Raw genomic sequence first — 14661 nt, forward strand, 5'->3', positions numbered from 1 at the left:
ATGGTGCATTTGCATCATTGCTTGCTAGTAATTGCAGTGGGGAGATCTGGTAATACTGCTGCAAAGGGTGTGATGAAGTCACCAACCCTTGCACAAATATCTAAAGATCTCTAGTGTTGAACATGAACTCATGGTGCTGCTTTTATTGCTTGTGTAACATCTTTTCCTGATCCTGAGTGAATCTGTGTTTCATCAGAGTACACCACCCTACTTTATTTTTTAAAATTAAATTAAATTAAATTTTGTTATTGATTAAGAACATTTTTTCCATGGTCACATAACTCATGTTCTTTCCCTGCCCTCCTCCCACACCCCTCCCATAGCCAATGTGCTATTCCACTGGGTTTTACATGTGTCATTGATCAAGACCTATTTCCATGTTATTGATATTTGTACTAGGGTGATCACTTAGATTCTACATCCCCAATCATATCCCCATTGACCCATGTGATCAAGTAATTGTTTTTCTTCTGTGTTTCTACTCCCACAGTTCTTTCTCTGGATGACACCACCCTACTTTCTAAGTATCCAGGTTGTACATTTATACAGATCCATCACAAACTTTCATTAGTAATCAAGGAAACTTCTAAACTATGGCAAGTGAACAGATATTTTTGTAAACCAAGAATGGTAGTCTGAGAGTAGCAACTGCTCTACCCTGGTTAAATATTTTTGTTATTTAAGAGAGCAAATAGCTAGAAGAGTCTATAAGCACTTTCTCAAAGTAACCAGTATAGGAAATGGGTTCCTCCTGAGGTCTCTCTTTCACAGTCTCAAGTTTGAAGATGTGTATTTTTTCTATCTTCCTGGGCACAGAGAGGAACATTCCACTGATGCTGAAGGCCAAAGAGCAAATGCTAACACCTCTCTTTATTCCTATTCAGAACTCAAAGTTTTTTTTTGTGTTTCCTGGATAGAAAATGCCCTCATCACTTTCCCCTTCTCAGAAGCATTTGTAAGGTTGCATCAAAAATCAAGGCTGCTGGGAAACTATCATGAGCTGATATAATAGTGGCTCTCAAATTTATGATGTTGAAATCTTGTCCTGGGAGTGACCCTAGAGAAATTTTTTTAAGATAAGGAAACCAAGGTCCAGAGAACAATTCATTTAAATGAATTGTTCAACATCACATACTTATTAAGTGACAGAGATAAGCTTTAAATTAAGGTCTTCATACCCAGATTGAGCATATATTCCATTCCCCCAGAATGTTTATGTATCATGAATTTTAACATTCATGTAATATATCACATAAGTTGTCATTTTAAATTATATTTTTGTATGATAAAGCAGCTATTATCTACATTTTACAGATAAGTAAACTGAGGCATCAAGAGTCTAAGGGTCTTGATCATGTCAAAGAGCTAGTGAATGCCTAAGATTGGACCTAAAACTAGACCTCTTTGACTCCAAAAATAGCATTCTTAATGTATCATGCTGATTTGTATTACATACACCATTATTAATATTTTAAGGACATCATGATCTCTTTCTTACCCATCTCCACCCAAATTTCCATAGCATTTATGAACTATTGTGTAATTAGGATTTGTACCCTAAAACTACAACTCCCAGCATCCCACTCTCCTTCTCACATTAGGTGCTGATGTAGGAAGGATATAAATTTTGTGTAGCCCCGCCTCTTGCTCTCTTCTTTTCCTGTCCTGGCTTTGGTGGAGCTGGCCTTTTAAACAGGCAAGGAGAACTTAGTGACGTGGTTTTAATTTTGTTAGGTAATTGTGTTTTTATACTTCTATTTCCTTTTATTTCTCCTACTTCAAGTGATTATTAAAAAACTTTATAAAATATAATTCTTCAAGTGTTGGATATTAGTTTAAATCTTACACTATATTGACCACTTGTCATTTAACGCATATTTTCTTTTAACATCCCATGAATTAATTAGATATGTAAATATGTATGTATATATATAAATATATTTATCACATTGCATTTGTTAATAAATTGTTTCTACATATAATTTATGCATATATGTAATATATTACATACTTTTAATCAACATGTATTATATAGTGTTTTATGATACAATCCATATACTATGTAATATAATTTATGTATTTTTAAAATAGATATTTAAAATATTGTCAACTTCACATTCCTGCATGTCACCTCTTAAACACCATTTTAAGATCCTCAAGGATCCTTGGTATATCAAGGACAGTGGCTGTGTGTCCTACTACTTTTTCTTCCCTGCTGATAGCTGAAAGCTTTGCAATAAAACCTGTTCAATAAATATTTTTCAAATGGAAATTGAATGAATTTAGCACAGCAAGGCTATATTTAAATGCAAAGTATCCATGATTGTGGCTCACTGTAAACCTACCGAACAAAGAAAAATCAAGGATTGTCAGAGCTGGAGCAGGTTGTAGAGATCATATAGATCAATGCACCTAATTTATAGATGAGGAAATAGGGCCAAATGAGGAGAAGGCACTCGCCTGAGGAGATCCAGGTAATTAATGTCAGAAGCAAAACTAGAATCCATGTCTCTCACTTTCAGGCCAGGGCTTTCTTCAGCAGGAAAAAAAAAAAAAGAAAAAGAAAAAGGAAAAGTTTTCAGCTCAGGTAATAGAAGAACACTAAGAAATAATGCCCAGGATATGAACGAGGCATGCAGGTCAGAATATAGGTTTTGCTATCACCCGAAGGACTAGGTTTAGCCTGGAGAAAATCTTTTCCTTTGGAGGGGTTTTAAAAATAGACTCAATTCTGATTTTGCTGGGATGGTTTTTGTGTGATCCTACTTAAAGAGAGGTGAATGAACCAGGTGACTTTTCAAGATCCTTTCCAATCCTTTGATGCTTTGATTCTGTGAACTTTGCTCACTTTATAATCTGGCCCAGGCTTACTTATTCAATGTTTTCCCCCACTGCACCCCAGTAAGAACCTTTCACTCCAGCCCAACTATTCCCTACCTGCCCAGACATTTTCCTTGTTCATTCCTGGCTCTCTCTGTCCAGAATATTTCCTCTCCCCATTTGCTTGGTAAAATCCTGACTATTGAAGACCCAATACCAGAATCGCCTCTCCTGTGAAAACTTCCCAGGTGACTGTGGTTCTGAAACTGTTTTATTTATGGAGTTAGTTGTGTTTTGTTTTGTTTTAGTCCAATGACAAATTGTTTATGGGTGTCCAGAACTCTCCTTGGCTAGGTAGCAATAGAGCTCAGCATAGCCCAACTCCAGCTCCAAGACATATATTTGTGTGCACTTAGGACACATAACACAGCTCAGTAAGGGTTGTTGACCAAATGCCTGAAGGCTAACTATGGATTTGGGATCCTGTTCAATTATCCTCAGGGAGAAACCTAAGAACTAACTGATTAAAATATAAACCATAAATTATACCTTGGGAATAGTGTTCAGGGGCTAGATATGGGGATTAAATAAGTACATATTATCAAATTTGAGGGAACTAATTCAGAAAATAATAATATAGATAATTTTGTCTAAAGAATCATGGAGATAAAGCATCAAATTAGATGTCTGACTGTAAATTACTCTTAAGTAAGTGAGACTGACATCTTTCTGATCACTGATGACTCATTTACATCATAGCCCTGTTTGGGTGCTTGATTCCTTTGCCTAACCTGATTTTTAATGTTTATACATCTTTTGGCCCCAGTTCATTTAGTGACCTGCTTCTTCCAGGGCCAACTCCATCTCCCATCTCCCATGTGACTTTCTTTGAGGTGAAAGCATATATGAATCAAGGAACTCTAGAACGCTTTATATTAAAACAAACAAGTGATACTTGGAGGAACTTAGTCTTTTTTGAGGTTTTATTACTTAAAGACGGTGGAAGAAATATCCTGAACTGCTAATTACCCATAGTCCCATCATTTGTTTTATCCAAACCTTCCCCCTGCGGTACAGAATTGATCAATTAGCGTGGTGTGTGGCAGGGGGATGGGATTGGGAGGAGGGAGAGAGAGCCTCCATTTGGACTTTATCTAACATGCTCAATGTAAGCCTTTGCCAGAGGCATATTCCAGATGGACCCATGCTTGGGTCCATCAATAATTATGATGTTCGGATTTCGGTATTACAGAAGGCAATGGCTTGCTTTTCATCTAACCCTTTAGAATAGCACACAAAATAAAATAAAATTTAAAAAGCATATGCTTCCCTCCATACAATCCCGCCGCTGTGCCCCATGAGAGAGAGAAAGGGTAATGTTTCTCTGGCAATGGGAACCCACCAAAAAGTTTATAAAGGAAGCGTTATCCCCTCGGGCGATAATCAGTGGTCAGACAGTATCTGACAAGCGCAGCGGAATTGTAGCTATTGCTCTAGGGCTGTTCTTAGTTCTGGTCAATTCCTTTGCTAACTGGGATATGAAAGCAAACCAAGTGAAAATAAAGCAGAGGGAAAAAAAAAAGCAATGCAATGTAAAACAAACTCCTTCTATCTGGAATATTGAGGTACTTTGTCCCCCCCCCCCCTAGAAGATTATCTTCTTGCCCTAAAGGGCTAAAAAGTTCTGAAATTTCTTTTAATGCAGAGTCACAGGAGTATTTTACATAACACTTGTTCCTAGTTTTAGAGACTTGCTACTTTGGAAGCAGGAAGCTGAAGTGAGAAGCAGGAGCTCTAGTGAAGTCAGAAAGACAAAGTAAACTGAAGTCCCATAAAAAATGCAGCGTAGCCAGAGGATGCAGGAAACTAAGCTTCATGGAATTAGATCAACTGATTTGAGCTAACTACCTAAACTTGTTTTGCCATCTTTTCTGGAGGATGGAGGCACCTACAGATTCTCCTCATAAAGAAGCAGCAGCCCTATTTCCTGACTAATTAGAGAGGTTTATAATTAGGTATTGGCATATAGGAAGGGATTAAATCCCTTTTAGAGCTGTGTGAAATTCAGCAGCTTGGATTAGGAAGGTTGTTCTTGCCAACTTTGGGGAGTTTGTTTTCATGGGTTTCAGCTAATTGGATTTTGATTCCTCAACTTTTCCTCTAGATAGGGTTTGAGAAACTCCAAACCTGGGATGCAGAACTGCAAACAGTTAAACCATCCTCATTAGGTATCAGAGGATCACAGATCCAGAGCTGGAAGAGATTTTAGAAGTCATTTGTAATTTATGTTTAAACACAGATTTGTAGTTGGAAGGAATCCCAGAGGTCACCTAATCTAGTTATAAACCTGGAGTTTGTGACTTGTGATCTAGGTGTATATGTGTGTGTGTGTGTGTGTTACACATATATGTATGTGTACATATTGATTCATTTTGCTTATTTATACCTATACATGTATATATATCACATAGGTATACTTTTCTAACTATATTTTAGTATAATTAGTTTCTTTTGTTGTCCCATTATTTTATTTCAAGTATTTAAAAACATTATTCTGAGGAATTCGTAGACTTTACCAGGGTACCAAAAAGGTTAAAAACCCCTAATATAGTCTAACCCTCCCCCTTTTTTTAACAGAGGGAGGAAATTGATGACTAGAAGGGTTAAGTGACTTAAATCAACATAGTGGATAAGAGGCAAAGCAGGAAATCAAACCCAAATTCTCATGATCCAAAGCTGAATTTAAGCCCATTGCACCAGGCTTCCTCCCTCTCTCTGTTTATCATATAATAAGCCTGTCTTTATCTCAGAAGTCAATAGCCACATTTTTGTTGAGAACCCACTGTGTGCAGCTATGATAGTCAATGCAGATTTAAAGCACGATTTCTGCCTCCAGAAATGTTATAATATGTTGAATGGAGCAGGGACAAAGAATTATAGTTGTAGTTTATCAAGGATGATAATAAACCCATGAAAAGTTAATTGCTATTAATTTAGAGGAGAGGAGAAATCACTTCAGGCTAGGGGTATAAGAAAGTTAGAATAGAGATGAGCTAAGATTTAAAGGACTAGTAGGAGATGAATAATCAGGGAGAGAGAGGGAAAAGAAAGATAACTTTTAGAAGGAAAAAAAAAAAGCTTTCCAGGAAAAGGAGACAGGTGATCAACTTTGACCAACAAGTGATAGATTACAAACTAATTTTGAAATTTGGTTTAGAGACGATTAGGTCACCCCTTTCAGCTTATAGATATCAAATAAGATAGTGTTTTGTTAAAACTCTCACAGGTACTAAGTGGTAGACCTGGGATTTGAAGATAGTTCCATCAGATTATAGAGTCTACCATTATTTTTGCTCTACCACACTGTACCTTATCCTTTCTTCTCTCCAAAGAAACTGTAATTAACCTATATTACTTGGAGAAGAAAAATTCCTGTCTTGTCTTTCTCTTGGGTAATGACTTACCAACTACAATGTTCTTGTCACTGTGTTAGGCAGGGTGGATATTCGAACAGGCCGATGCCTTCTGAAATGTTCACCTGCAGTGGAGTTTCCTTAATCTATTCCTTCCTACTAGGTGTTCATCTGAGTATCAGTTCAGTTGATTAGAAGCTGATTTTAATGAGATTAAGGTCAAGGGCTCTATTCCTGTGTGGGTCAGATAATTTCATTCTGCTTCATGGCCATAGAACTGCTCTCAGTCCTGCTCACTTCCATGTAAAGGTATATTCTTAGTGCCAAAGGAGGTTGGGTGAAATTATGTATATAAAATAGCATTAAGCCATTTCCTTGGAAAAACAACTTGAAATGTGAGGCCTCCTGATGGTGGGGCAGCCATGTAATTTTCAAAAGGCATGTTGTCATTAACCCGAGATTGGTGACCATTGCCTACCATTGGAAGGTTCATTCTTTTCCTACACAGAAGAAGAGTGCATCACCCAAAGCAATGTCCCAAGTTAAAACCACTTGGCCAACAGATCAACTGCCTTGCCATTTCATCAGTGATTTCCTTTTACCACCAGTATCCACAGCATATGTACATGCAAAGTATTTGCTAAATAGTATATGTTCCAATTAATATTTAGGCCAATGATATATATATATATATATATATATTTGGTAACAAAAAATGAAATGAGGTATAGTAAAGAAGGAAGAGATGGATTTTGAACAAAATGAAGAGGTTGAGTTGTACCAATGATTTCTAATATCTTTTATGGCTCTAACTAATATAATTAGGTTACTACCAAACATATATCATTCATAATAGCTCTCGTTTATATAGAAATTTGAGGTATGAAAAACACCTTATACATGTTAATGTATTTAATCCTCCCAACAACTTGGAAGGGAGGTGATACTTTATCCTTATTTTATAGATAAGGAAANGGCCAACAGATCAACTGCCTTGCCATTTCATCAGTGATTTCCTTTTACCACCAGTATCCACAGCATATGTACATGCAAAGTATTTGCTAAATAGTATATGTTCCAATTAATATTTAGGCCAATTATATATATATATATATATATATATTTGGTAACAAAAAATGAAATGAGGTATAGTAAAGAAGGAAGAGATGGATTTTGAACAAAATGAAGAGGTTGAGTTGTACCAATGATTTCTAATATCTTTTATGGCTCTAACTAATATAATTAGGTTACTACCAAACATATATCATTCATAATAGCTCTCGTTTATATAGAAATTTGAGGTATGAAAAACACCTTATACATGTTAATGTATTTAATCCTCCCAACAACTTGGAAGGGAGGTGATACTTTATCCTTATTTTATAGATAAGGAAACTGAGGCATACACAATCCAAGTGATTTGCCCAGAGTCCAACATCTAGTAAGTGGCTGAGGCAAGATTGGAACTCATGCCTTCCTCATTCCAAGCTAGCACCCCCTCCACTACAACTTCTAACTGTCTATTAAGTGCCTACTAAGTGCCAAGCATCGTGCTAGTCATTGAAAATATAAAAGAGTTTACTTTCTGTCAGGTTAAACAATACACACAAATCCAAGTTATAAAAAACAAAAACAAAACAAAGAAAAACCAAGGTGGTTTGGGTGGACGTTAAGTGAGGGTGGAAGCACAAGCCAATAGCAGTTCAGAAAAGAGCTTATGAAGGAGGTAATACTTGACATGAACTTTTGAAGAAAGTCAAAACTGGTCTCTTAGACTTCAAAATTATGGGAGAACTACATTTAGCGGCAATATTACGCAGGCACCCTTGAGGGCCCAACTCAAACCTCTCTTCCATCAAGTCCAAATAGAATACATAGAAATATAGAGATAAATGTAGATATAGAATTGAATAGAACATGGTATTTTAAGCTTTGAGAGGTCTTCAAGATTCTTTTTCCTGTTCTTACATCCTTTGTTTACAAATGAAGAAAGCTGACTTCATACAATCCGTGAGGAGCAAAAGAAGTGCAAAAGCTTGAGATTCTTGATTCACAGGGCTAATTATTTTTTCAATTCTTTATCATCTACCTTTTTCCCCATTCCTTTGATCTTGTCTTTTCATGTCTTTACAGAAAAGCTGACCATGGCTTTTATATTACTTACCAAATTTAAACTGCTACATCTGGTATTTAAGCTCCTCTACTCACTGTTGCTGGCTTATCATTAGAGTATTTTATGTCCTGCCATGTACTATAGCCAAATTAAACTATTCCTCGAGTCTTAGCACTACTGGAAATTTCCAGATTTCTTGCCTTGCTCAGACTCATGCTCATTTTGTTTGACTGTTAAAATCCTGTTTACCATTTGAGGACCTGCTCAGAGACCTTCTGCAGGAAACCTTTGTTTATCCCTTTGATCAGCAACAATTCTGTTTTCCAGGATTTTGCCAAAGTCATTATTGCAAAGCTATTTGCAGGTACACTATAATATCAAATACTTTAGTTTTCTCCTAACATGTCCTATCTCCTTAAAAAGACTGGAAGCTCCCTGTAGTCAAAGACCTGCCTCTCATCTAGATGTTTAAAACGTCTTATTCATTAATGTTTATATAAAGGTTGAACTGAATTAAAGAGTATTATTCTTTAATGAATTAATCCTGGAAGCCTGGAGTGTAAGGCTGCCTTTGAGATTTGCACTTGTTAATTCTCCGGCAGCCTCACTAGAATGGCATGAGTGAGGGACAAATGGGTGTTGGAATGTTGCACAATAATAAAGATAATGCACTGTCCTTTGATGCAGTACCACTCATAGAACCAGCCAAAATATAAAGATTCCCATGCTGCTTTTCTCATCTCTGCTTTGCTAAGTGCATAAAGAAAATGATTCTCAGTGTGAACTCTTAAGAAAATAAATGTTTTTCCCGCTTTTTGTGTTTTCAGGAGTCTCACTGAATGGCTTCTCCTTGACTATAGCTTTATAAAGAATGGCCTTTTCCCAATTACATCACCCCAAAGTTCTGTTGTGCCCTGAACCTCTTTGGATCAATCCATTTCCTCATAATAAGAACAGGCAGTAGGGAGACTCTCTCTTTCTCCCTCTAACAATCCTGAACCAAAGCCTCCAGACCATATAGCAATCCTCTCTGTGTCCATATATCTGAAAAGAGTCAGGGTCAAAGAAATGTTATAAGAAAAGCAAACTGGAAGGGGGCTGGAGAGAAGAATAGTAGTGTGTCTTCAAAATTAGTTTTGGATGTGCCAAAACCCATTCCATTTTATCATCTCCAGACTAGCAAATGATAGTCTACTTGTATGTAAAATACTGCAAACTAGCTGTAGAATATTATGACTTAGACTTGATAAAATTATGTTAATAAGAATAGGCTTCTCCTGTGTAATTTTCAATTCCTTCTACTCCCCAAGAGTAGCTCAATTCTACCTCATTCTCCCCATTCTTCAAGGTCAATTTTAAATCCTACTCCCTCTTAGAAGCCTGTCCTTGTTTGTTCTCTCCTCTGAGTATACAGAGTATGTACTGTCTGCATCCTCTCTCTCACTTAGCATATAATAACATCATATATATCATATATATATACATAATCTCACACACATATAAACATGTATAATGTAGGTGCATATGAATGTGCATGTGTAATATCCTTATGCATAATCTTTCTTTGTCTCACTAACTAAAGTACCAGCTTCTTGGGGGTAGAGGCTAAGTAAGTTTTGCCTTCATATTTTTATATCCCAGGAATCACATAGAAGTAACTGAAAACAAAGTAGTTATTACCAAATGTTGGCCAATTTACAGGTATGGAGAAAGTAAGGTGATGCTGATGTCCAGGTGTTTCAACAATCAGGCAGGTCCTTCCTGACCAAGAAGATAATGGGAGTCTTCTTGGAATAGGTGAATATGCAATGGTATTCTGAGACTATATTCACTTTCTTCTTGAACCTATTTACATATTCAACTATTGGTTACAAATGACTAAAATAATTACTGTCAGCATTCAATTACCCATTCTAATTAGGAGATTAACCAAATTGGTCTACTCATTGTCCCATGACCATGCATCAAGCTTTCCTAGCTGTATGCCTTTGCTCACAGACTTCCTCTGGTTTCTATTACTCTGCTTAGACTACTTTCCCCATCTTAATGCTATCAGCCTCTAATGCCCAGCTCAAGGCCCACCTCTTTCATGTAACCCTCCCAGTGAATAATGTTTCTGCCTTTCTCTGAATGAGAGCACACCTAGTCTTAGCCACACTTTCAGAAATAAATCATAGACTGTCTTGGGGTAGGATTTCTATTACCATATTACATTGTCTTTCACATCAAGACAGCATGGTATACTGGATAGAAAGCTGGCCTTAGATGCAAGGAGACATGGATTCGGGTATTGTTTCTGATACACAAAGTCTATGTGACCATTGGCAAGCCACTGAAACTTCCAGTGCTATAGATAACTCTCTAAAATTATGAACTATGGAGGAGACTCCAATCTGACCTTAGATAGGAATTTTCCCTGCCTTATATTATCTATATCAATGAAAGCATTGGTCTCATTCATATCCTCTATCCTTCCAATTTTATATTACTTTTTAACTTTGCATTTGTTTGTGTCTTATCTTTCCAACTAGATTTTAAATCTCTGCAAGGAACAGACATTCTCTCATATTTGAATCGCATTTCCTATATTATATACTATGGGACTTTGACACATACTTAATGTTTAAGGAAAAAAATGATTTGTTAATTAGCAATGAGGACAATAAAAATTTTTATTTGGCTTTATAGCCATTTTTTTCTCAGTGTACACTAGTATACAACAGGGAATGTCCTTCTAGGGAGTTATAATCATCAATAGGAAAAGTCATCCCAAGATTCAGAGATTCAGATATCACTGAGTTAGTATTTAAAGATTGCCCATATATCAAGTGTTCTCTCTATCTCCTCCTCTCACTCTCTCTCTTTCTCCCTCTCTGTGTATCTATTCCTCTGAGTGTGTGCACATCTATTTTTATATCTACACATATATCAATACATACATAGTAACATGTATACATGTATAAATATCATCTAATTAGTTTTAAATCCCCATTTTTCCCATATACCAAATGATTTCATATGATAAAACAGCCTAGTATATAAACATGTAGCCTATGGAACTTATAATCTCGAAGAAACAGTCAGATGTCACCTCTAACATTTTTCTAGCTTTGTGAACATAAAAGAGTTCATCATATTTTTCAGCCTCCATTTCCTCATTTGCAAAATAAATTGATAAAAAATAACTTTAATACATAACTTGAAGAATTAATGGGAAACCAAAATAAGAAAAAATGAAACTTTAATATGCAAACTTTAAAGACATGTGAAAATTAGTTATGAAAATTATTGTGCTGTCAACAAAGTTCAATATCATTAATAGGGAATTCAAGGTTCAACCATTATCTGGCACCCAACTTCTTTTCAAACTTATCTTTTACTGTTTTACCTCACAAACCTTCAATTTCAGCCGATTTGTACTATTCTCTCTTTCTAAAATACATATTCTGATCTCATGCTTCTTGCTTCTGATTATGGATTCTGATGCTCAGAATACACTATTTCTACTTTGCTGCTACTTCTTCTGTGAATATTTCCCTAATCATCCCACTAGAAAGAAGTTCTTCCTCTGAACTCTTACAGTATTTCATTATGTCTCTCTTTTTTCTTCTCCTTGACTACAGGGACTAGCCATCATTCCTTTTTGAGTTGCCTCTTTCTCTTCTACACTCTGGGTTCCTAGATGATAATATCCATGACACATTCTTCGGTGTATTCACAGTACTTTGCATGAAATGTTTGCTCAATACTGGTGTTGTAAAAAGAATTTTTGAAACTTTGGTAAAAAAAAAGTTGAATGCCTCCCTTCCCTATTCCTGAAAGATTAGAAGAAAAAATGGCTCAGTTCTGGGTATTGAATAATGGGAAATGTGTAGTCTAGCAGATGGGGTGAGAGATTACCAGGACCTAGAGGAAGAAAGTGACAGATTTGGGAGTAGTGGCATATGTGCATAACTTTCTATACTGGCAAAAGTGTCAAACCAAGGTGGAATTGGCAGGGGCAGAGTGATGTGATGGAGGGGATGGGAGATGGTGGCATACTTTCCAGAGGTTGCAGTAGCAGAAAGTACCACAGTCTCTGTATGCTCATGTTCATATTTTTGTTTTTAACTCTGACATCTTAGCTAGTGGAAGATCAGCATTAGCATCAGCATCATTATTGTTCATTTGACCTCAAGATATTTACCCTGAAGAACATCATGAGGACATGAGCAATGCTTTTGAGTATTTAAAGGACTATTGTATGAAAAAAAATTACCCTTTACACTTGCCCTGCTCATAACTTAAAAGCAGAATGAGGAGTCAGGAGAAGAAGTTACAAATTGGTACACTGAGACTCAATCCAAGAAAAATCTTCACAATTAGAGTTTCAAAGTATAAAGAATTAAGTTTGAAGGCAAATATCTTTAAAATCTTTCAACATAGGCTGAATTGTTTTGTATTAGGCTTGGTGGAGAGGAAATTTCTATTCTGGGAAGTTTTGGATTAAATAGTCCCAGTGGTCCCATCCATTCCTTGTTTTCTTTGATTTTGTCTATATAAACAGATACAGTTTGTGGGAAAATGAATAAATCATAAAAATTTGGATTTGGAAAAGACTTAGAAATTCATCTAACATCAAAATCTCATTTTAGAGTTTGGAAATCTCAGTACCAGTAAGGTGAAGGAAATTTTTCCCTCAGTTAAAGGGGCGATAAGTGGATGAGTCAGTTTGTGAACCCACAGTCTTCACTAAATGTAAAGTCAGTAAGGATTCTTTCTAGTATACCAAGTTTCCTCAGTTTGACTATAGTAGAGAATTTATGCATTCATAATTATTATTCAATCAGTTGAATTTACATAGGGTTTAATTACTCAGTCAACAAGCATTTAGTAATCACTGTTCACAGCACTGGGTATACAACAAAAGGCAAAAACAGCTCCTATACTTAAGGAATACTGTGAAAGCAAATTCTTTGTTCTCTTTGTCTATTTTGAATTAGTTGACCAAAAACTTAAACACCCCTACTTAATACTAAGTAAGGGGTTCAGAAGTCACTTACTTGGAGAGCTCCACCCTTTTAATTCAATCAGTCAGAAACTTGTGAATCCTTTGATAAGAGTTTACACTCTCAGAGGATGAGAGGTGGATCCCACACACACTGCCCCTCTGGGCAGTAGTAGGCAATGTGGAAGCTGTGATTGGCCCCTGTGAAGTGGAGGAAGGGATAGGAAATGAAGTGAAAAAAGGTCTAAAATCTCCCGAATTTCCTGTCCAAGGGGTCTTTAGTTTGAATTTTTGACTTGGAGCCTGCTGTGGTGACCTGCCTTTTGGAGGTGACGTTGGACTGGGACTTCAGCTTCAACTTGGGACCTTGGCTCTTGGATCTTCTCCTTTGGACTTAGTCTTGGGTGAGTGAGTGAGTAGCTGGCTTTCCTTTCCTAGCTTCTGGAGAGATTAGTTACAGAGAGGCATCCTTCTCCTGGAGGAGGCTGCATTGCTGGAACCTTTACATAAGACACTATCAGGTCCTCTGACTGAGGTTTAACCAGTCCTGCCAAGGCTGAGCAAGACACCAGAGCAGCATTTAGTGTGATAGGCTAGATATTTTCTCTACTCTCTTCTTATATTTCTCTTCTTTCACTCTTTCTACCTCTTTGAAAATAAAAGCTATTAAAAGTCATTCTGATTTGAGTTATATTTTTTAATCGATGACCACAATATTACTTTAGAATTTTCATATTTTAGTCAAACCCCTAAATTTAATTCCTTATAACACCCATTCTAATTGTGAAAGCAATATATAAATAACTAGTCAAAGGAAATATAAATAAAAAATATTTTTTTCTCTCAAATGGGACTACTTTAGTAACTTGGGGAACTGGGAAATATCTTTGGCAGAAGTTGGGACTTGAGCTTAGTCTTGAAAGAAGCCAAGGGAGGTTGAAAGGACCGAATATTACTAATGAGGGATAGCTTGTGAAAAGGCACTGAGATGGGAGGGAGATAGAACATTGTTCTTTACAAAGTAAAAGTAGAATGGAGTAACTATGATCTTATAGACAATATGAAAGGTAAAAAATTTGAAGTACGTAGGAAATCTAGAAAAGGACCTGATTAGGAATAGCTATAAATGACAAACATAGTACTTTATATTTGATCCTGAAAGAATAGAGAGCAAATGAAGCTCATCAAAGGGAGAGATTAGAGGTGACATAGTCTTATTTACACTTTAGGAAGATCAGCTTGCCAGATGAGTAGAAAATGGATTTTGGTGGAGAGAAATGAGGAAGAGAGACCCCTTAGTCTATTATGATAGTTTAAATGAAAAATAA

At 36.3% G+C, this 14661-nt stretch overlaps 1 pseudogene; it reads right to left on the bottom strand.

Moving 5' to 3' along the window:
- Window positions 1-520: 520 nt before the first annotated feature.
- On the bottom strand, window positions 521-1502 carry LOC123252375 (annotated as a pseudogene).
- Window positions 1503-14661: the final 13159 nt, after the last annotated feature.

The sequence above is a fragment of the Gracilinanus agilis genome, chromosome 1, assembly GCF_016433145.1.
Source record: "Gracilinanus agilis isolate LMUSP501 chromosome 1, AgileGrace, whole genome shotgun sequence".
NCBI classification, from domain to species: Eukaryota; Metazoa; Chordata; class Mammalia; order Didelphimorphia; family Didelphidae; genus Gracilinanus; species Gracilinanus agilis.